Source organism: Salmo salar, chromosome ssa11 (assembly GCF_905237065.1).
Source record: "Salmo salar chromosome ssa11, Ssal_v3.1, whole genome shotgun sequence".
Classification (NCBI taxonomy): domain Eukaryota; kingdom Metazoa; phylum Chordata; class Actinopteri; order Salmoniformes; family Salmonidae; genus Salmo; species Salmo salar.
This window is the reverse complement of record NC_059452.1, coordinates 17,274,021-17,288,092: the sequence shown is the minus strand read 5'-3', so window position 1 is coordinate 17,288,092 and position 14,072 is coordinate 17,274,021. Positions and strand designations below refer to the sequence as shown.

The following is a 14,072-nucleotide window of genomic DNA, read 5'->3' as shown; positions in this document are numbered from 1 at the left end:
ACCTCCTTCCCTCAGCCAGGCCATTGAAAATGGGTTGTGGATGGGTATTCCAGCATGACAATGACCAAAAACACACGGCCAAGGCAACAAAGGAGTGGCTCAAGAAGAAGCACATTAAGGTCCTGGAGTGGCCTAGCCAGTCTCCAGACCTTAATCCCATAGAAAATCTGTGGAGGGAGCTGAAGGTTCGAGTTGCCAAACGTCGGCCTCGAAACCTTAATGACTTGGAGAAGATCTTCAAAGAGGAGTGGGACAAAATCCCTCCTGAGATGTGTGCAAACCTGGTGGCCAACTACAAGAAACGTCTGACCTCTGATTGCCAACAAGGGTTTTGCCACCAAGTACTAAGTCATGTTTTGCAGAGGGGTCAAATACTTATTTCCCTCATTAAAATGTAAATCAATTTATAACATTTTTGACATGTGTTTTTCTGGATTTTTTTGTTGTTATTCTGTCTCTCACTGTTCAAATAAACCTACCATTAAAATTATAGACTGATCATTTCTTTGTCAGTGGGCAAATGTACAAAATCAGCAAGGGATCAAATACTGTTTTCCCTCACCTGCTGGAGCGTGTGCTACGGGTGGGTGCTGCTATGGTGACCAGTGAGCTGAGATAAGCTGGGGCTTTACCTAGCAGAGACTTGTAGATGACCTGGAGCCAGTGGGCTTGGCGACGAGTATGAAGCGAGGGCCAGCCAACGAGAGCGTACAGGTTGCACTGGTGGGTAGTATATGGGGCTTTAGTGACAAAACGGATGGCACTGTGATAGACTGCATCCAATTTGTTGAGTAGAGTGTTGGAGGCTATTTTGTAAATGACATCGCCTAAGTCGAGGATCGGTAGGATGGTCAGTTTTACGAGGATATGTTTGGCAGCATGAGTGAAGGATGCTTTGTTGCGAAATAGGAAGCCGATTCCAGATTTAATTTTTGATTGGAGATGCTTAATGTGAGTCTGGAAGGAGAGTTTACAGTCTAACCAGACACCTAGGTATTTGTAGTTGTCCACATATTCTAAGTCAGAACCGTCCAGAGTAGTGATGCTGGACGGGCGGGCAGGTGCGGGCAGCAATCGATTGAATAGCATGCATTTAGTTTTACTTGCATTTAAGAGCAGTCGGAGGCCACGGAAGGAGAGTTGGCATTGAAGCTCGTCTGGAGGTTAGTTAACACAGTGTACAAAGAAGGGCCAGAGGTATACAGAATGGTGTCGTCTGCGTAGCGGTGGATCAGAGAATCACCAGCAGCAAGAGCGACATCATTGATGTATACAGAGAAGAGTCGGCCTGAGAATTGAACCCTGTGGCACCCCCATAGACTGCCAGAGGTCCGGACAACATGCCCTCCGATTTGACACACTGAACTCTATCAGAGAAGTAGTTGGTGAACCAGGCGAGGCAATATTTTGAGAAACGAAGGCTGTTGAGTCTGCCCATAGGAATGTGGTGATTGACAGAGTCGAAAGCCTTGGCCAGGTCGATGAATACGGCTGCACAGTAATTTCTCTTATCGATGGCGTTATGATATCGTTTAGGACCTTGAGCGTGGCTGAGGTGCACCCATGACCAGCTCTGAAACCAGATTGCATAGTGGAGAAGGTACGGTGGGATTCGAAATGGTCGGTAATCTGTTTGTTAACTTGGCTTTCGAAGACCTTAGAAAGACAGGGTAGGATAGATATAGGTCTGTAGCAGTTTGGTTCTAGAGTGTCTCCCCCTTTGAAGAGGGGGATGACCGAGGCAGCTTTCCAATCTTTGGGAATCTCAGACGATACGAAAGAGAGGTTGAACAGGCTAGTAATAGGGGTTGCAACAATTTCGGCAGGTCATTTTATAAAGAGAGGGTCCAGATTGTCTAGCCTGGCTGATTTGTAGGGGTCCAGATTTTGCAGCTCTTTCAGAACATCAGCTATCTGGATTTGGGTGAAGGAGAAATGGGGGAGGCTTGGGCGAGTTGCTGTGGGGGGTGCAGGGCTGTTGACCGGGGTAGGGGTAGCCAGGTGGAAAGCATGGCCAGCCATAGAAAAATGCTTATTGGAATTCTCAATTCTAGTGGATTTATCGGTAGTGACAGTGTTTCCTAGCCTCAGTGCAGTGGGCAGCTGGGAGGAGGTACTCTTATTCTCAGTGTCCCGGAACTTTTTTGAGTTTGTGCTACAGGATGCAAAGTTCTGTTTGAAAAAGCTAGCCTTAGCTTTCCTAACTGCCTCTGTATATTAGTTCCTAACTTCCCTGAAAAGTTGAATATCACGGGGACTATTCGATGCTAATGCAGAACGCCACAGGATGTTTTTGTGCTGGTCAAGGGCAGTCAGGTCTGGAGAGAACCAGGGGCTATATCTGTTCCTTGTTCAACATTTTTTGAATGGGGCATGCTTATTTAAGATGGTGAGGAAGGCACTTTTAAAGAATAACCAGGAATCCTCTACTGACGGGATGAGGTCAATATCCTTCCAGGATACCCGGGCCAGGTTGATTAGAAAGGCCTGCTCGTTGAAGTGTTTTAGGGAGCGTTTGACAGTGATGAGGGGTGGTCGTTTGACCGCAGACCCATTACGGATGCAGGCAATGAGGCAGTGAGATCTTGGTTGAAAACAGCAGAGGTGTATTTGGAGGGCAAGTTGGTTAGGATGATATCTATAAGGGTGCCTGCATTTACGGATTTGGGGTGGTACCTGGTGGGTTCATTGATAATTTGTGTGAGATTGAGGGCATCAAGCTTAGATTGTAGGATGGCCGGTGTGTTAAGTATGTCCCAGTTTAGGTCACCTAGCACCACAAACTCTGAAGATAGATGGGGGGCAATCAATTCACATACAGTGTCCAGGGCACAGCTGGGGGCAGAGGGTGGTCTATAGCAAGTGGCAACGGTGAGAGACTTGTTTCTGGAAAGGTGGATTTTTAAAAGTAGAAGCTTGAATTGTTTGGGTACAGACCTGGATAGTAAGACAGAACTCTGCAGGTTATCTCTGCAGTAGATTGCAACACCCTGCCCCCCTTTGGCAGTTCTATCTTGTTGGAAAATGTTATAGTTAGGGATGGACATTTTAGGGGTTTTGGTGGTCTTCCTAAGCCAGGATTCAGACACGGCTAGGACATCAGGGTTGGCAGAGTATGTTAAAGCAGTGAATAAAACAAACTTAGGGAGGAGGCTTCTAATGCTAACGTGCATGAAACCAAGGCTTTTACGGTTACAGAAGTCAACAAATGAGAGCACCTGGGGAATAGGAGTGGAGCTAGGCACTGCAGGGCCTGGGTTAACCTCTACATCACCAGTGAAACAGAGGAGGGGTAAGATAAGGGTACAGCTAAAGGCATAAGAACTGGTCGTCTAGTACGTTCGGAACAGAGAGTAAAAGGAGCAGGTTTCTGGGCGCAATAGAATAGATTCAAGGCATAATGTACAGACAAAGGTATGGTAGGATGTGAGTACATTGGAGGTAAACCTAGGCATTGAGTAATGATTCGGAGAGATATTGTCTCTAGAGACATGGAAACCAGGTGATGTCACCGCATATGTGGGAGGTGGAACTAAATGGTTGGTTAAGGCATATTGAGCAGGGCTAGAGGCTCTACAGTGAAATAAGACAATCACTAACCAGGACAGTAATGAACAAGGCATATTGATATTAGGGAGAGGCATGCATAGCCGAGTGATCATAGGGGTCCAGTGAGTGGTTGGGCTGGCTGGAGACACGGCGATTCAGACAGCTAGCAGGCCGGGGCTAGCAAGCTAGCAGAAGGGCCTTAGAGGGATGTCACGACAGAGAAAAGTCTGTTTTAGCCTCCTCGTGCGGTGACGTTGATAGACCAGTCATGATGGATTAGTAGGGATCGCCCGAGTCGCAGAGGGGTCCAAGTCCAATTGGCAAAATAGGTATAGTGGCCCAAGAAATTGGCCGATGGATCTATTCAGCTAACAGTCCAATATGCTCTAGACAGCTAGCGGGCCACGGCTAGCAAACTAGCAGATGGGCATTCAGTGGACGTCGCGACGAAGGGGCCTGTTGGGGGAAAAAAAAAAACCTGGGCAGATAACAGCGGTAGTCCAGTCGTGATGGATAAGCAGGGCTTCGTTGAGTAAAAGGCCCAGGCCAATTGGCAAAATAGGTATAGTGGCCCGAGAAATTGGCCGATGGGCCTATTAGCTAACAGTCCGATATGCTCTAGACAGCTAGCGGGCTGTACTGTATTTGTCATTGGTATTTTTCTATTCAAGCCAATATACAATGGCCTTCTCAAATAATTTAATTCATGTTTAATTTTTTGTCTACTACACATCCTGAAGCATAAACACCTGATGAAGGCAACAGTAATCAGCAGAGTAAATGATACAACTGCCAGTAAAAACACCATTACATCTACAGAGTGGTAGGAGAACCAGGGCATTCTGTAGGACTCTGTACGCAGGTGAGCAGCACCTTTGTGTCTCATGACAAACTCAATCCAGAAGAGGGCAGTGTCCAGGGGCTCCATTGGCACGTCCCTGTGTAGCCTGGAGAGTCTCTGCATGTTCCTCCTGTAGGATGGCTCATTCAGAACTTCCTGTAAGGCCTGGGAGAATATGTTTCTATCTAGTGTTGCTAAATCCACAACCTTTGCTACACCCTTCACTTTCATTCTAGAAAGATTGTCAGGTTGGTCGAACACCAGAGGAAGGCCTACTATTGGAACACCGTGGTAGATAGCCTCGAAAATCCCATTTGTTCCTTCGTGAGTTACAAACAGCCTTGTCATAGGGTGTCCTAAAAGATCATCCTGAGGCATCCAGTCAACTAGTAAGGTATTGTTACCCAGAGTAGCTGGCCTATCTCCTTTGTACCTCCAGATTACCTTCTGAGGCAGTTGGGCAAAAACAGCAGGTATCGCATCAGCTATATCATGTGGAAGCTGCCCAATTAAAGTCCCCAAAGACATGATAATGACTCCATTCACCCCAGAACTCTGAACAAACTCCTCTAGTTCTTGGGGAAGAGGCTTGGCAGGTTTACATTGGAACCCTTCCATATATATAACATTAGGCATGGTGGGACAAGGGAACTCAAACACAAAGTCAACTCTCATGAGCAATAAATCAGCAGCTTGAAACAATGAGAAGTAGTCGACCTCAGGAGCAAAGTAACGACTAACCAAAGCAGAATAATGAGGTCCCACTGTCTGTCTGTACAGATACTGTCTGATAATATAAACAAGGAAGTTACGGACCCTCTGAAAAAACTCATCTTGTCTGTTAACTCTGCAACTGGAAATGGAACATAAGATAGCGGAGAGGGAGCAATAACAAAATGACCCTCACCACCTATAGTCCATCTAACATTGAAAACAAGGGGCACATTTAAATAGTGCGCTAGCACAATGCCTCCCCCATTTAATGGGTCTGTCAGAACCAATTCATACTTATTTTACATCATAATGTTAGGATACACGTTAACATTGTATTATATTTGACAGTAGCTCCGAAATAAATTATCTGTCTTGACAGAATCCATACATTCGAAATTAATTTAACTGTAGGCTTACGTTCCAGTTTTCATCCAAAATAATTTGAAATTAAGACTATTTGAAAGCCTATTATGGCTGTAAATCAGTTCGTAGGTATTTGTAATAATCTCGGAAACCAGAGCGGAAAGGTGAAGTCAGTATAGTTTGGTCTCTAGACATCCACGTTGCCCCACCCGCAATTTTCAAACGCTCAGGTTTTTCAAGACAGGATCCATGTCAATATAGGGAATGGGCGCGTTCGAGCGGATCACTTTTGTCAAGTCGGTCACCGCCTTATTGCATTATAGGGATAACAAGTTTTGACCGCAAGTTTCTGCAGTTGCTCTTCACCAACCTCATCCTGCAGCCATCTCCTCTATTGTGGGAGGCTCTATTATCAACCACTCATTGGGATGTTTTTGTTTGACCCACAGCAAACATGACTAAAACAGGCAACTTTGCCGCTATTCATGCCAAACAGTGGGTATATACAAAATAATGATATTTGAGGCTCTCTCCATTGATTGTAGGCCTACAATGTACATACATATGATTTCAATTTGTGATATGGGGGTTGGAGACATTTTATTTCAACATTATAAAGAAAAACGTTTATAATGGCAACTGCCATGCTGATCTGCACCTTGCTGTTGGAAAACTATTTTACTGTCCGACTTTCAGTTGTTGCAGATGAACCTTCCCCGACTTCACTTTAGCCTTACCACTCAAAAATGTTGCGTAATTGCATCGAAGCGCGTTCTGGGTGTGTTCGTAGCATAGAGATAGATAGAGAACTCTATTACCCAAATCCAATTTTAGCATGGGAAACGCCATAGAGCTTGCCAGTTTGTAATCCTAAAACCCGGAAATTACTTACCTCTGGTTCGTTCAGCCATCCCAATGGGAACAATGAATGGGGAAAGAATAAGGTTTTGGAATAAAAGTTGAAAATAAGGACTGAGGTTAACACTGGCTTAACAGATCTTATACGCTTTGATCTATGAGATAATAACAGTCAGTTAACTTTACCTTCATGAATGATGAAGCCTTTATGTGCTTTTTTAATAACATAAATTCTTCAAAATTCACAAACAATGACGTTAGCTGATTAAAATGATCACACAGAACAAAACGTATAAGATCTCCTAAACCTGCGTTTACCACAGACCTTATTTCCGCTGTTTATTCAAAATCCCTACAAAAACTCGATTCATTTTCCTCATAGGCTTTGTCCAACAAACCATGATGGAGTTGGTGCCTACGGAGTAAGACGCCATTACCATTTCTCTCTATTGAGGACTTTCACCATTTTGAAGTTGTTAACTGGGTGGGTTAAAGTAACTGTCAATTGTTTCCAGATTTCTATGAAATATGACCTATAATGAATTACAATTTGAGTGAAATAGTTTTCCTTCCAGAAAATGGTAATTAAGTATGTTTTAAAAAGCAGCTTTTCTGTGTTGGCATGGTGTGGGCGTACCCCAACAACAGAATGATGTGGGCATAAACAGGTCATTCAAAATATTCATGCGAGTAGGCCGCTGATTGGCCAGCTCATCCTCCTCAGGAGGATGGCATCATCCTCTATGAGAAAATAGCAAACATTTGTGAAACGGTCTGTTTGAGACAAGTTTTAGGTGGGGGGTTTTAAGTGTTTTTTCTCCTATTTATGCTTTAGCTACAAATACGAGTATTGGAGTCAACAATATTATTTGAGTATGTAAACAGAATATGAACTTTTAAAAGTGAGATTTTCACTGGACAGTTACTCTAAGGAAGGATCACATAATTTAATCCAGGTCATCAAGAGGGATCAGCCAATTAATTATACTTGTGAGAAAATGTTCCATAACTGCAGGTGGCAGTAAATCGCCAACCTTGACTTTATACCTGTTCAAACAACCCACAACTGGTGGCAGTAGGCACCCTTTTAGTTTGTTTACCAACTCATAGAAGTAGAAGAAGAACAAAATTGAATACTTAAAACTGGGGATGCTCTCACAGACACCCTAATGGGATAGATACAATCTTGCATCCTCTAACTATCTCTATGTTTGTAGGACATTTGAAGTGGAGAGTTCCTCTTAAAGGGGAAATTTGCAATAGGTACATACCGTAAATTCCGGGCTATAAGCCGCAACTTTTTCCTAGGCTTTGAACCTCGCGGCTTAAACAATGACGCGGCTAATATATGGATTTTTCCCGCTTTCAATTTTTTTTCTTCCAAAAAAACACATTCTGTGACGTGCTCAGTTTTTTGGCGGCATGAAGCTTTCATTAGACCAATGAAATTGCCGAACGGGTTAAGGTCAAACAACTTTTTTGTTTACTGTTTAGATTAAATCGAGCGCTCTCAAACTTCCCATCATTCTGATTACGGTAGTCATTTTGTCACCCTCATCATGGCAAAGACATGGAGAAATGCATATGATGCAGCTTTCAAGTTGAAGGCGATTGATCTGGCTGTTGGAAAAGGAAATAGAGCTGCTGCACGGGAGCTTGGTCTTAATGAGTCGATGATAAGACGTTGGAAACAGCAGCGTGAGGAATTGACTCAGTGCAAAAAGACAACTAAAGCTTACTGCTATTTTTTTTTTTCTTACAAGCCGTGTTTCGTTAAAGCCTATTTATTTTTGTTACAAACCGTGTTTCGTTAAAGCCTATTTATTTTTGTTACAAGCCATGTTTCGTTAAAGCCTGCGTAAAGTTCATTTGTTTCAGTGTACCGGTAGGCACCTGCGGCTTATAGACATGTGCAGCTTATTTATGTTCAAAATATATATATTTTTTAAATTCAGTGGGTGCGGCTTATATTCAGGTGCGCTTAATAGTCCGGAAATTACGGTACATTAATAATAATTAATAATTGGTACATCTATTAATAATACCCATTCATTCTTGAAGAATATCATTTATCAATGCCTCATTTAGTTAAACTGTCTAACCCTATTAGAAAATATAACCTTGTATTACTTAATTGTTTGTAAAGAATTTAATTGTAAACACGCACTATATAGCCTTATTTTAGCATGGTTTCATTTCTCCAGCCCCATCCCTCAGCTGTTTACCAAAACAGTGGTGGGGTGTGACCACTTTGTTGTTGTCGAAACTGCAGATTACCCCTTTAACAGTGAGATGGGCATGAAATAATACAAAAAATACATAGCTAAATGCTGGAGTAAATGCATCCATGACATTGTCACATGCAAGAAGCACTTGGTGTCAATGATTATACATCATTGGTAATAAATGTAGTGCTCAAGGAATGAGATTGATTAGATATGATATGAAGTTATAGTCCACAATAGGCCTACAGATGCAGTCAAATATATTTGCACCTTTGCAGTTTACAATGGAGTGAATTAGAATGGATATCGTTACCCTGTAGGCACCTGCAATTTACCACAGGTGAGATAAATTACACAGAAAACGAGAATCCCTTGCCTCCAAATAAATTCATTATAATTTAGAATAATTTTGTCCAGGCCATGTTTTCACTTTGAAGTGATCTATTTTGTTTTGTTCCTGTGCAGTTGCAAATCAAACAGATACACGTGTGAACACCTAAAGTTTTTTTTTTATTTCAACTTATTTTAGAAGAAATAATGAATTGTGCAAAAGTGACCATATATTTTACCGCATCTGTATGTGTTGTCGTGTCTTTGGCTATGCCAGATTAAGTGATATTTCATGCTATTCTATAAAATCCTTTCTCTGTAATTAATATTAGCTGATTAAGCTAATCATGTAAATGTAATTAACTAGAAAGTCGGGGCACCACGGAAGAACGTTTATAGAGCTGTTATCTTCCGAATAAACTCTTAAAATACTTAGTAATCTTTTACATCGATAGCCATCATCTTAATCATCTTATTTTCAGTCTCATAATGAAAGTTGTAAATTCTTGGTTATCTTCACGAACTCTGGCTAACAAGTTGAATCAGCAATACAAAAATTGGGTTTAATTATTTATTTACTAAATACCTAAACCAATCACACAGAATTACAATACACAGAATACAAATGATGTCATACAGAAAACGTCCCTAGCGGACGGAACCTGTATGAAAGCTGGTTACACAAAGAAAGGGGGTTGGGCTTGAATGAAAGAGCGGGAAGACTTAGGAACAAAGAAACAGCAGCTATGCTATCGTAAATACATATCTTATGCATTCTAAATTACCGCCCATTTGGAAAAGGAAAATGCAATAAATATTTACTCTGAGCTGCGCTTCGGTAGATTGGTCGTAGATGCTGGCCGGGTTGGCCAACAGATCTTCCTGTCCTCGGAAGAATGTCTCTGGTGGTAAATTGGATACGTGGTGGTATCTTCGTCTGTTTGTTAGACTGGATCCGTCGTCCGTCCTTTCCTAGCCCACGTCTTCAGCGGCCGCTGCTAACTCAACGGCTAGGAAGTATCACTTCTGTAGTGATTAAGCTCAAAGTTCATACCATTCGCCACCAAAGCTCATGCCGAGGTTGGCTTAGTTCTGTACTTGACGTGTGTCCTTCTAACGTAGAGGTTGCAGACCTCACGTACTGGAACATGTGGTTATCTTTTCGTCAAAGGCTTATATAGTGGAGAGGGGGAAGGATGTGTTTCATCGTTTATAACCCCTGTCTCTTCACAGCGGTGGGCCACTGATCAAGCAGGGCACTTTCCTTATGAAAACCCAATTCTCTCATTTGGAAGCTAAAATGACATTTAATCTCCTAACAAACAATTTCAATATCAAACATTTCAATTGCATAACAATTCCATGTGACTCTGATAACTAGAGGGTGTATACTTTCCCAGGTACAGTTTATGTTGTCCTGTCATCAGTCATAATGTCTCAGATGACAACCGAACTGACATCCATACTCATTACGCTTCCAAAGTATATTTCCAACTGGTTTTATTACCAAAATATGGTTCCTTTCACCATTTGTTTGATGTTCCCAGACTCTATATTTAACAGGACAGCAGTCCTTCAGGACAGCAGTCCGTCAGTAGGGTCAGAAAGAGAGGGGAAGGGAGAAAGGTATTTATGGGGGGGTCATAAACCTTACCCACAGGCCAACGTCATGACAGTGTTGTGTACAACCCAAATAAATGTGTCATTCATTTCTTTGTCTTTATGGTAAGGTAGTTGTGCTAATTACTTTTATCTTACAGACAGAGGCTATTACTGTGGGCTCTCGTTCTCCGTGGCCGACATGAGTAAGACATTTAAGTGTGTTAACCATCGCAAGGCTGCCAGCCCAGACGGTATCCCTAGCCGCGTTCTCAGAGCATGCTGGAGTGTTTACAGACATATTCAATCTCTCCCTATCCCAGTCTGCTGTCCCCACTTGCTACAAGATGTCCATCATTGTTCCTGTACCCAAAAAAGCAAAGGTAACTGAACTAAATGACTATCGCCCATAGCACTCACTTCTGTCATCATGAAGTTCTTTGAGAGGCTAGTTAAGGATCATATCACCTCTACCTTACCTAACACCCTAGACCCAGTTCAATTTGCTTACCGCCCTAATAGACCCACAGACGATGCAATCGCCATCGCACTGCACACTGCCCTATCCCATTGGGACAAGAGGAATATCTACATTAGAATGCTGTTCATTGACTATAGTTCAGCCTTCAACGCCAAGCTCATCATTAAGCTCGGGGCCCTGGGTCTGAACCCTGCCCTGTGCAACTGGGTCATGGACTTCCTGATGGGCCGGCCCCAGGTGGTGAAGGTAGGAAACAACACTTCCACTTCGCTGATCCTCAACACAGGGGCCCCACAAGGGTGCGTGCTCAGCCGCCTCCTGTACTCCCTGTTCACCCATAACCGCGTGGCCACGCACGCCTCCAACTCAATCATCAAGTTTGCAGATGACAACAGTAGTAGGCCTGATTACCAACAATGACGAGACAACCTACAGGGAGGAGGGCCCTGGCGGAGTCGTGATAGGAAAATAACCTCTCCCTCAACGTCAACAAAACGAAGGAGCTGATCGTGGAATTCAGAAAATGGCAGAGGGAGCACGCCCCTATCCACATCGACGGGACTGCAGTGGAGAAGGTGGAAAGCTTCAAGTTCCTCGGCGTACACATCACTGACAGTCTGAATTGGTCCACCCACACAGACATTGTGATGAAGAAGGTATCAGCGCCTCTTCAACCTCAGGAGGCTGAAGAAATTTGGCACAATTTAGAGCATCCTGTCGGGCTGTATCACCACCTGGTACGGCAACTGCACCGCTCGCAACCGCAGGGCTCTCCAGAGAGTGGTACGGTCTGCCCAACGCATCACCGAGGGCACACTGCCTGCCCTCCAGGACACCTACAGCACCCGATGTCACAGGAAGGCTAAAAAGATCATCAAGGACATCAACCACCCAAGCCATGGCCTGTTCACCCCACTATCATCCATAAGGCAAGGTCAGTACAGGAGACTGAAAAACAGCTTCTATCTCAAGGCCATCAGACTGTTAAATAGCCATCACTTGCCGGCTACCACCTAGCTACACAACCCTGCACCTTAGAGGCTGCTGTCCGATATAGATAGACATGCAATCACTGGCCACTTTAATAATGTTTACATACTGCTTTACTCATCTCATATGTATATACTGTATTCTATTCTACTGTATTTTAGTCAATGCCACTCCGACATTGATCGTCCTAATATTGATATATTTCTTAATTCCATTCTTTTACTTTAAGATTTGTGTATTGTTGTGAATTGTTTGATACTACTGCACTGTTGGAGCTAGGAACACAAGCATTTCACTACACCCGCAATAACATCTGCTAAATATGTGTATGTGACCAATAAATTTGATTTGATCCATACTGATAACCTTATGCCTAACCTTAACCTTGAATGAAGACCCCCAAAAATGTTTTGTGTTAAAAAAAAAAAAGAGATTGGTCTGTCAAACGAAAGAAATGTGTGAACTAAAATTACAAAAAGTTAACTCTGACAGCCCTAAAATATATATACAGTGCCTTGCAAAAGTATTCACACCCTGTGGATTTCTTCACATTTTACTGTGTTAAAGTTGGATTAAAATGGATGTAATTATATTTTTTTGGCAGCAATCTACACAAAATACTCTGTAATGTCATAGTGGAAGAAAAATCTTTTTTTTTATAAAAAAATCATAACCAAAATATAGTCGTTGCATAAATATTCTGTATTCTTTGTTTAGGCAAGCCTAATTAGTTCAGGAGTAAAATCTGTCTTAACAAATCATATAATAAAAGGGGTTGACATGATTTTTGTATGACTAACCCTTCCTCTGTCCCCATACATGGGCCTCCTGAATGGCTCAACGGTCTAAGGCACTGCATTGAAGTGCTAGAGGCGTCACTTCAGACCCGGGTTCGATCCCGGGCTTTATCACAACTGGCCGTGATTGGAAGTCCATAAGGTGGTGCACAATTGGCCCAGCATCGTCCGGCTTAGGGGAGGGTTTGGCCGGGGTAGGCAGTCATTGTAAATAAGAATTTGTTCTTAATTAACTTGCCTAGTTAAATAAAAGGTTAAATAAAATAATACATAGAACATCTGCAAGGTCCCTCAGGCAAGAATAGAATTTCAAGCACAGATTCAACAACAAAGACCAGGGAGCCTTTCGAAAGCCTAATAAAGAAGGGAAAGTGATTGGTAGATGGGTAACAATAACAAATCACAGATTGAATATCTATTTAAGCATCGTCAAGTTGTAAGTCGCTCTGGATAAGAGCGTCTGCTAAATGACGTAAATGTAAATGATGTAAATGATGATGTATTTAACCACCCAGACACATCAAAGATACAATAATACTTCTAAACTGCAGGACAGGAATGAAACCGCTCATGGATGTTACCATGAGGCCATTGGTGCTTTTATTTATTTGCACTAAAGAAAAAAAGTGTAGATAACAATACAGACAAAAAAAACTATAAAAAAACAACAGTGAGCAGGTGGTGTTGGAAGCCCAATTGCTTATATGAGAGTTAGGCAATATGGAGGAGATTACTGAGTAGATTGGTTCATCAGGCTGACCCCCAGTCTTCGCTTGATGTTGTTGAGGGATGATGATGTTTTGGCAATGTGAAGATAACAATTCCAGAGTATGGTACTGTACCTTTGGAAAGTATTCAGACCCCTTGACTTTTTCCAGATTTTGTTATGTTACAGCCTTATTCTAAAATTGAATAAATTGTTTTTTCCCCTCATCAATCTGCACACAATACACCATAATGACAAAGCAAAAACAGGTTTTTAGAAATGTTTGCAAATGCATTACAAAAAAACACACATTTACATAAGTATTCAGACCCTTAACTCAGTACTTTGTTGAAGCACCTTTGGCAGCGATTACAGCATTGAGTCTTCTTGGATGGGGAGCGTTGATGTACAGCTATTTCCAGATCTCTCCAGAGATATTTGATTGGGTTCAAGTCCAGGCTCTGGCTGGGCCACTCAAGGACATTCAGAGATTTGTCCTGAAGCCACTGTGAACAAAAAACTAAGTGAGGCTTCCAAGCAGAGTGCTTTAGAGAAAAGTCAGACAATAGAAACACATCTTCTGCTCTATTCAGACCACCTTGGTTGGCTTATTTATTGC

At 42.5% G+C, this 14,072-nt stretch overlaps 1 pseudogene; it reads right to left on the bottom strand.

The window, feature by feature from the left end:
* Positions 1–3,980: 3,980 nt before the first annotated feature.
* Positions 3,981–6,378, bottom strand: LOC106562173 (UDP-glucuronosyltransferase 2C1-like; annotated as a pseudogene).
* Between the last annotated feature and the right edge of the window lie 7,694 nt (positions 6,379–14,072).